The sequence below is a fragment of the Asparagus officinalis genome, chromosome 3, assembly GCF_001876935.1.
Source record: "Asparagus officinalis chromosome 3, Aspof.V1, whole genome shotgun sequence".
NCBI lineage: Eukaryota > Viridiplantae > Streptophyta > Magnoliopsida > Asparagales > Asparagaceae > Asparagus > Asparagus officinalis.
Window position 1 is genome coordinate 7,234,901 of NC_033796.1, and position 7,960 is coordinate 7,242,860.

Genomic DNA, 7,960 nt, shown 5'->3' on the forward strand with positions numbered 1-7,960 from the left:
CCTCTCACGCACGCGGAAACTTACCCTCTCACGCGGACGTGGGTGTGGCCCACGTGAAACTGCCGTTCACAAAAATAATAAACAAGCGCAAAATAGATTGAAAATGCTAAATAAATTTCAAAAAGTAATCGAAAATAAAAATTTATCCAATTCTTGTGGAAGCTCCTCAGACACTTTATCAACTTAACTAGATCCTCTTTGGTGGTAAAGCTGTGAAATACTTTAAAATTAAAAACTAAGGCTTCGTTTGGATACTATGATGTTTTCCTTGTTGTGTTTTTGTAAAAAAAAACGCAACGCGCGGTTTGTGTTTTTCTCTTAAAGCGTTTTCAAAACACCATGTTGAGTGTTTTTGTTCAACATTAGTTTGATCAATTATAACATTAGTATTGAACATATTATTAATATATTATACATTAATTATAATAAAATATATTATAAATAAAATGTTATAATGTTTAGTTTACATTACTATAGTATTATAAGTATTAAATATAATACAATATAATACTGTATAATGTGTTATAATATTATATTGTACTTTAATGAGTTATATTATTTTATTCTTATTACATATTATTTTCAAATAATTATATATTTAATTATTTTTTGTATATAATTTGTTATTGTTATATATTATATAATATTTTTAAATTATCATTATTTTATTATTAATATAAATTATACTATTATTAATATAAAATTATACTCATATTAATATAATATAATATTATTAGTAATGTGAATATTATGTTATTACTACAATATTTTTAATAAATCATATATTATAAATATTTTGGTGTTATATAATATATTATAGTTTCTAATATATTAGAATTAATTAATAATATTTTAGTAATTATTGTTGTTATATATTATATAATATTTATAAAATTATATATATTTATTATTAATATAATATTATTATATAAAATATAATATTATTTATAATGTTAATATTATGTTATTACTATTATATTATTAATAAATTCATATATTACAAATATTTTAATATATTATATAATATATTATAGTTTCTAATATGTTAGAGTTTATTAATAATAATTTAATAATTTATGATATTAATCAATATTATTATATTATGAATATATTTTTTTAAATTAACATTTGTTAGCAATAAATTATTTTAGTATTAAAAATTATTTTACTTTATAATATATTGAATTATTTAGTGTATAATATATTAATATTTTATATATTATATTATATTTATGATACAATATATTATTATAATGTTATTATTATTATATTATATTTTTTATTGTTAAATAGGTTACTATTATACAATATTTTATAATTATTAATTTATTACAATATTGATTATTATATTGTTTGTATATTATTATATTATTATTTATCATTAATAATTTTTATTATTTTTATTAGTTTATTTATATATTATTATTATTTATTCTTATAAAATATATTATCAACATATTAAGTACTAGTATTTAATATGTTATTATATTATTATATAAGATATTTTATTGATTATATATTTATATTATTTAATAAATATTACTAATATATTAGATTAACTATAATATAGTATAATATAGTATATAAGTATGTTGATAATAAGTATATATTAATTATATTTAATATATTTTGTTAGATATTACATTAACACCTACTCAAACTCAAAACCAAAACACTAATTATGTTTTTGGTTTGAGGATGATTTAATTCAAAAAACACTATAGTTTTTAAATATATGGTGTTTTGTTTTTGACAAAAATACTATGAAAACAAGTAAAATAGTATGATATCCAAATAGAGCCTAATAAATCGAAACATTTTGAAGACAAACCTCATTATACACCCCAAGCATAGTTATCCGGCCCAAAAAAGCTTAGGCAGCTTTGGTCCCAAATATTATATTTTCCAAAATATCTTTTACGCGTACTCTTTTCTCCGCGTCGCGTCGTCCCGACGCTAGAAGCCATCTTCTATAATTAAAGCATGTGATGTAGTAGTCTCCCGCTTACTCTCATTTCAGAATAAAAAGGAAACTCAATTTCATTTCGAGGCATCTCTAGGTTTAGGGTTCGAGATTTGCGACTGCGTGCCAAAAAGTTTAGGTATTACTTTCCATTAATTTGTTCGTCGATCTCCTTAACTGCTTATCTTAATTCCATGTTTTTGCTTGATTCTGCTTTTGTGTTTCCTCTTGATTGCCAGAAGATGATCAGAGCTCTAACATGGATCTTATTGTGCTTTTCGAAATTGTGGAGGCTACGAATTAGGGTTTGGTTCTGGTTCGCACTTCTCTCCTGTTCGTATTCAGGTCTTTGATCGAGCAATTTCAACATCCAGCCTGAGATTTGAGCTGATCGCTGGATTTTGAGGTAAATTGCTTTCTAGGGTTTTTGTTTTCTTTCCAAATAAGGATTCTTTCGGCAAACGAAGAACTTAGGGTAGAAAAATAACGGTAGAAGTTTCCTGTTTTCTTATATTTTTGGGAACTTTTCGTTTATGCTTTTCATTTTCTTTGGAAATAATTTTCAAATTTGTAAAGATTGCTCCTTTAGAAGAAAATGCTGTACATTTCTGTTCGAAGTTCTATTTTTAACGGTTTTAGGGTTCATCCATTACCGCCTTTTCATATTCCCTTAAATTAGGATTTACATTTTCTTCCTTCTACTTTATTTTTTGATATTTTCATGTTGAATAGTGTTTTTTTAGGCGATCGCTAAAACTCTTTCTCTTGTGCAGGAAGCTAAGAATGGTGATGCCTCGCTCGTCTCAGAGACGATTACGATGCTGGAGAGAAGAAAGGTCGAGGTCAAGTTGGATGAGCCGCTCATATAAACCTAGACCTAAGCTGATTTTCTGCTCGGGAAATTTGATGACATCACCGCAGCGCTACTTAAACAACTTGTAATTATTTTGTCTTGATTCCTTGTTTTCTATGCTGCAAAGGGAGGAATGGGCGACAGTGAAAGGAGGCTGGCCCGCAGTGCAGGACGTCCAGATTTGAAGCAAGGATGAAGCAATATCAACTAGTAAGTCTCACGCTCGCAAAGTTGTTTGTATCTCTCATCATTGTTGCGTTATGTTTCAGATTTCAAGCTCTCGGCAACGCACCACAATCTAATTGTTGTATTAAATTTACTTCATGGGCCTAATTAACCATACAGATTAGTTAGAATCATAGAAATATTTCAACGCAAAAGAATCATCCACAATTGTACACTACGTATAGAATAGTCATGTTCTTATACACCACTATTACCTTGGCTGCTTTGCTGGTTTTTACCCTATTTCTCATCTTCTCACAGTTGTTTCTTTAAAAATTTATGCAAGCTTATCAACCTTTATGACAGCAGCAAGGAGGATACTCTAATTTGAAGTCCTATGATCTTTTTTCTTACAGGGATATTATGCATGTCAGTATAAATTTCAAGAAACCCCCTAAAATTTAGAAATTAAATATAAATATCTAAGATAATGGTCTTGAAAGCCTTTTGAATTTTCAAATTTCAGATCTTAATGACTTCATGTTTCTAATAGATTAGTCTTTAATATTGGTTTGCTGACTTGGACATTCACATAATATACCATGTGTAAACTGTTTATATTTATGCTGTTGATCTTCATGCCATATATTTTGATTAATGCTCTTTGAAATATGGGCTGCCCTTGGACTACCTTCAACTACTAACTAAGCATCTTTTCACGACATTTATTTGCTCTCTTCTATACTCGTTTTAGGCATCAGTAGCCATAAAGTTCTAATGTACTTGGTATTTTTCAAGGCCTTTCTTATTTGTAAGCCGTCAATTGGAAAATGATTCCCCAAAGGAAGAGCAAACTGAGGGCTTGCTGCCTAAAAAACTATCAAATCCAAGGAGTATTCCAATGTCCAGGCGCGTCTTGGTTAAACGAGGCCAGGCCATACCACTTCTAATAATCATTTGAAAGTTTCATTCGGAATGTTGATGAGCGCGTCTTGGCTAAACGAGGCCAGCCTATACCACTTCTAATAATCATTTGGAAGTTTCATTCGGAATGTTGAGTACTTCTATCACTACAGTGTATGCCCTGTGCTTTGCACTTCTATTTTTCCTGTACAAACTTGACTCTCCTTTCTTTTTCTACTTAATTGAAATGATATTTGACTACCTTATCCTGTTCATATATGCAGGTTTAACTGAAGTATGAAGATGATCGGCCTGTGGATGGTGAGGGGGTTCACACAACAGTTATCGACAAACTACACCAAACCTTTGACAGTGAGCTTGGTAACAAGGATTTTGCATATGACGGGGCAAAAGAGTTTGTTTTTGTAATGCATCACAGAATAGGTGCTTTATTGCTTTTTTGTGGCATTCATAGTTTCTGTACTTAATTACTACTATTCTATGTGCTTATATTGTGTTTCTTCTCTGCTTTCCTTTTTTCCGTAGAACTTCTGGCTGTGGAAGCCCAGGCGGAAATGACAGCCCGGCCAAGATTCACCGTAAGCAGTTGAGGCGTCCCTACCAGACAGTCCTTGAAAGTTGAGCTGAATTTTGCTAAAGTGTCTCCAATGCGGTCAATTGCAATGGCTTTAAAAGGTCATTTTACTAAAAACTCTCTGGAATCGCTGTAAGTGCTTGATATCATCTTAAGACAGCATGTGACAAAGCGGCATGATCTTTTTGCTTGTGATATTGTATCCGCAATTTAATTTTTCTGTGATCACTGTGAGTGTTTTTCTGAAGGCATTATTTCTTGTAGGGGTTGCTTGCTTGCCCTTCAATCTTTTTTCAGACCAACCCTTCAAACTTCACTGCTATGGGAGGGGCTGTCTTGGGTTATAGAGGGCTTCACTCAAGCTCCTGAACCTACGAAGGTGGCCTATCAATATTGAATATAGGTAATTTCTTTGTCATTGCGGAGGGTGTCAAGCAGTCATATTGATGACAGTTGGCTACCTTAGAGATTTTTTCCCCAGTCTGTTGTATAATACCGCTCCTCTTGTTCTGCATATATCTGAACAACCATGTTAATTAAACCAGGATCTGTCGTTGATTTTCTTATTGAAAGCCAGAAAGTTAGGGATCCATACCAAATTGACTAGGCAAAAGCACGTAAAAATTGATCCAAGAGTTAATGATTCTCATTTTTCCTATATATGACTTGTTCAGAAATAGAATGTGAAAGAAGATTGATGCAGTGGTTATTTATTTGTCATTTACTTCTTCTCTTTAGCTTGTGATATGCATAATTCTTTGTCATGTATATTAACAGGCAAATCATATGCTTAAATGTTTTTGTGTCAAATAACTGAAGGCTTGAAACGACCTGAATAAGTAAGATCTTCAAGATTTCTGCCGCTTCAATTAGTTTGATCTTCACAGAGGGCTTTATCTTCTGAGCATGCATTTTAACTTTTCTGTTTCTTTCATGATTGTAGGTTTGGCAATAAATAATAATTCTTGTTTTACAGTAACTGCCTTTGAGATTATGAATCTTTGTGCAATTCATGTGAAAAGGGTTATGATTATGCCCAGGTGCGGATTCACCCTATGACCGTAAGGAAAGTGGTGTTATGTGACACCAGATGTATGAAAAGTCAACAAATGTATGAAAGTCAGCATGCAAGCTTATCAGAAAAAGAGAACAACTCAAACTCTTCGACATCATGTATCATCCAAAATTGTAGTATGATAGTAACTGTAGCTAAATCCAAAAGGAAATGAATGGGCTAGGTTACTAGGTGCTGAAATCACATTAGATCAAAAAGATACAAAAATGCAAAAATAATACTGTAACAATGTATAATAAGTGCATTCAATAAGTAGGAATCAACTATAAAAGATTTTAAGTTCTATTACATTAACAAATTTGAAACTACAGATGGAAAGGAATTATAATAAGATATTAAGAATACAATGAATAAGCTAGGGTAAAATAAACAACTTCTGCTAAAGTATATGATTGAATAAATAAGGATCCCGATGATTGAGTCAATCACTGGCTAGCAATATTTATTTGATAATGTTACTAACGATAAGATTATGTGCTTTTTTCATAATATGTAAACTCATCAAGGACAGATACAGTTTTTTTTATTAAAAATGTTAATTATGCAGTGATACTGCTTTCCATAAATCATGGATCCGCCCCTGATATGTATGCTGAAGGATATTCAGCTTGCAAGGAGGATTAGAGGCGGGAAGGCTTAGGGATTTGATTGTATCTTAATGATCTTCTTTAAATGTTGTTTACATTTAGTCTTTATGTTGGGATATTGATGTGTTTGGGATTGTGGAATGAAATTGAATAGTTTTGGTTGGTTTATTTGTTTACTAATATGCCTGTAGGTTAGAAATTTTATTAAACTGATATATTTATGTTAATGATATTATTTGAATGTTGGTTTGGTTCCTCATATTGTTATTTTTCTTTGTTTCTTATTGTGAAATGAAATTAGATGTGTTGTTATCTTGTTACGGAACGAAATTTTAAGCAATATTATATTGACATTACTTTATCTAATAGTGTTGATGAAACCTTTTATCAGTTTTGCGTTAATTTGAATTTCGTGGTTCTTATTTCGAAGCTCCTGCTATTTTCATTTTTGTAAGGGGGTTTTGGCGAGTAGACTAGCTTGACTACAATCCAACAACAACAAATTGGTAGAACAGTGTTACTTTTGAAGCTCCTTGGTTTCGTTAAGTCTTACTACAGTTGGGGGGCCTCTGTCGAGCTTCAGTTCTTGCTATTTCTACATATTTTTGTCTACCTACAAAACAATTTGTAGAACTGTGTGGCGAATTTCAGTGCTGGACAGATTTGTAACCTTTATACTTGTGCAGAAGCACAAAGTATGAATTTGTTTTATCTCATGCATTCATTTAAAGTCAACAAATCATAATGGCACTTGGGTCTTTTCAGATTCTCAATTTTTCTCGACAGACTAAAGTCTTGGATATAATTGAAATTATTTTGGCTGAGTGTTAAACTGGACGAGAGAAAGAGGCAGGTAAGGGCTTTCATAATATCTTTCTGTGTTGAGTGATTTTATTATGAAGTCTCATTTTGCATGGTTGTTTTGTTTTCTACTCACTTTTGAACCATACTTGCCTACTGCTGATAAACAACCCTCTTGATCTTGCAGAACACTTTGTTAGGGGTGATAACTGATAAGGTCCTGGCAGGTTTGCTTATGTGTAAACTGTTATGGTCAGGTTTGCTTATGTATAAACTATTATGGTCCTGCAGCTATTCGCTATGAGTATGTTTGGTAACCAAAGTGTTTTTTTGGTTGTGTTTTTAAAAAAAAACACCATGTCATCGTGTTTATTTTTCAAAAGTGTTTTCAAAACACCATTTTAAAAGTTAGCATATGATACACACCCAACCAATTAAACCTTACTCTCGCCCGTTGCTGCTCCCCACCACCAACCACTTGTTGGCCGTCAGTCGTCACCGGCCGCCGCCTCTCGGGAGCTTTTTTCAATGCCTATAATTCAAAAAAAATTTAAAAAAAATTCTAATACGTCACCACCATCATGAAACAACGATGAATAAATGTTCAACATGTTCTAATGACATTGATAATATATATACATTAGGCTCAAAATGTATTTTAGTGACATTACAATATAATATACATTAATTTCAAAACACATCCCGATATTACCCACCACGATCGTTCCACATCCTTTGGGCCAAACGATCTCGAAACCTTGATATCTCACGAAGGTGCTCTGGGCCGACATTGACTGGTATGGTTTGTTGTTCTTGTACAGTCACATATCATATTCTTCAAGCTCCACATCTTCATTTTCAAACTCGACAAATAATGGATCTCCAGAATCATGCATTCGAATCTTCAAGCTCCACATCTTCATTTTCAAACTCGACAAATAATGGATCTCCAGAATCATGCATTCGAATCACGTTGTGAATAACGCAACATGCTAATGCTATCGACAAATAATGGATC

The 7,960-nt window shown here is 31.4% G+C and overlaps 1 long non-coding RNA gene across 4 annotated transcripts; it reads left to right on the forward strand.

Annotated features, from left to right (window-relative positions):
* Positions 1,944-7,123, forward strand: LOC109832821. 4 transcript variants are annotated; one of them, XR_002244990.1, is made up of 9 exons: positions 1,944-2,102; positions 2,203-2,369; positions 2,737-3,026; positions 3,780-4,058; positions 4,169-4,328; positions 4,431-4,580; positions 4,744-4,882; positions 5,257-5,318; positions 5,520-5,802. It is a non-coding gene; the product is annotated as an uncharacterized LOC109832821 (long non-coding RNA). The 4 variants fall into 4 exon arrangements; XR_002244989.1 differs by having other exon boundaries at positions 5,257-5,802; XR_002244991.1 differs by lacking the exon at positions 5,257-5,318.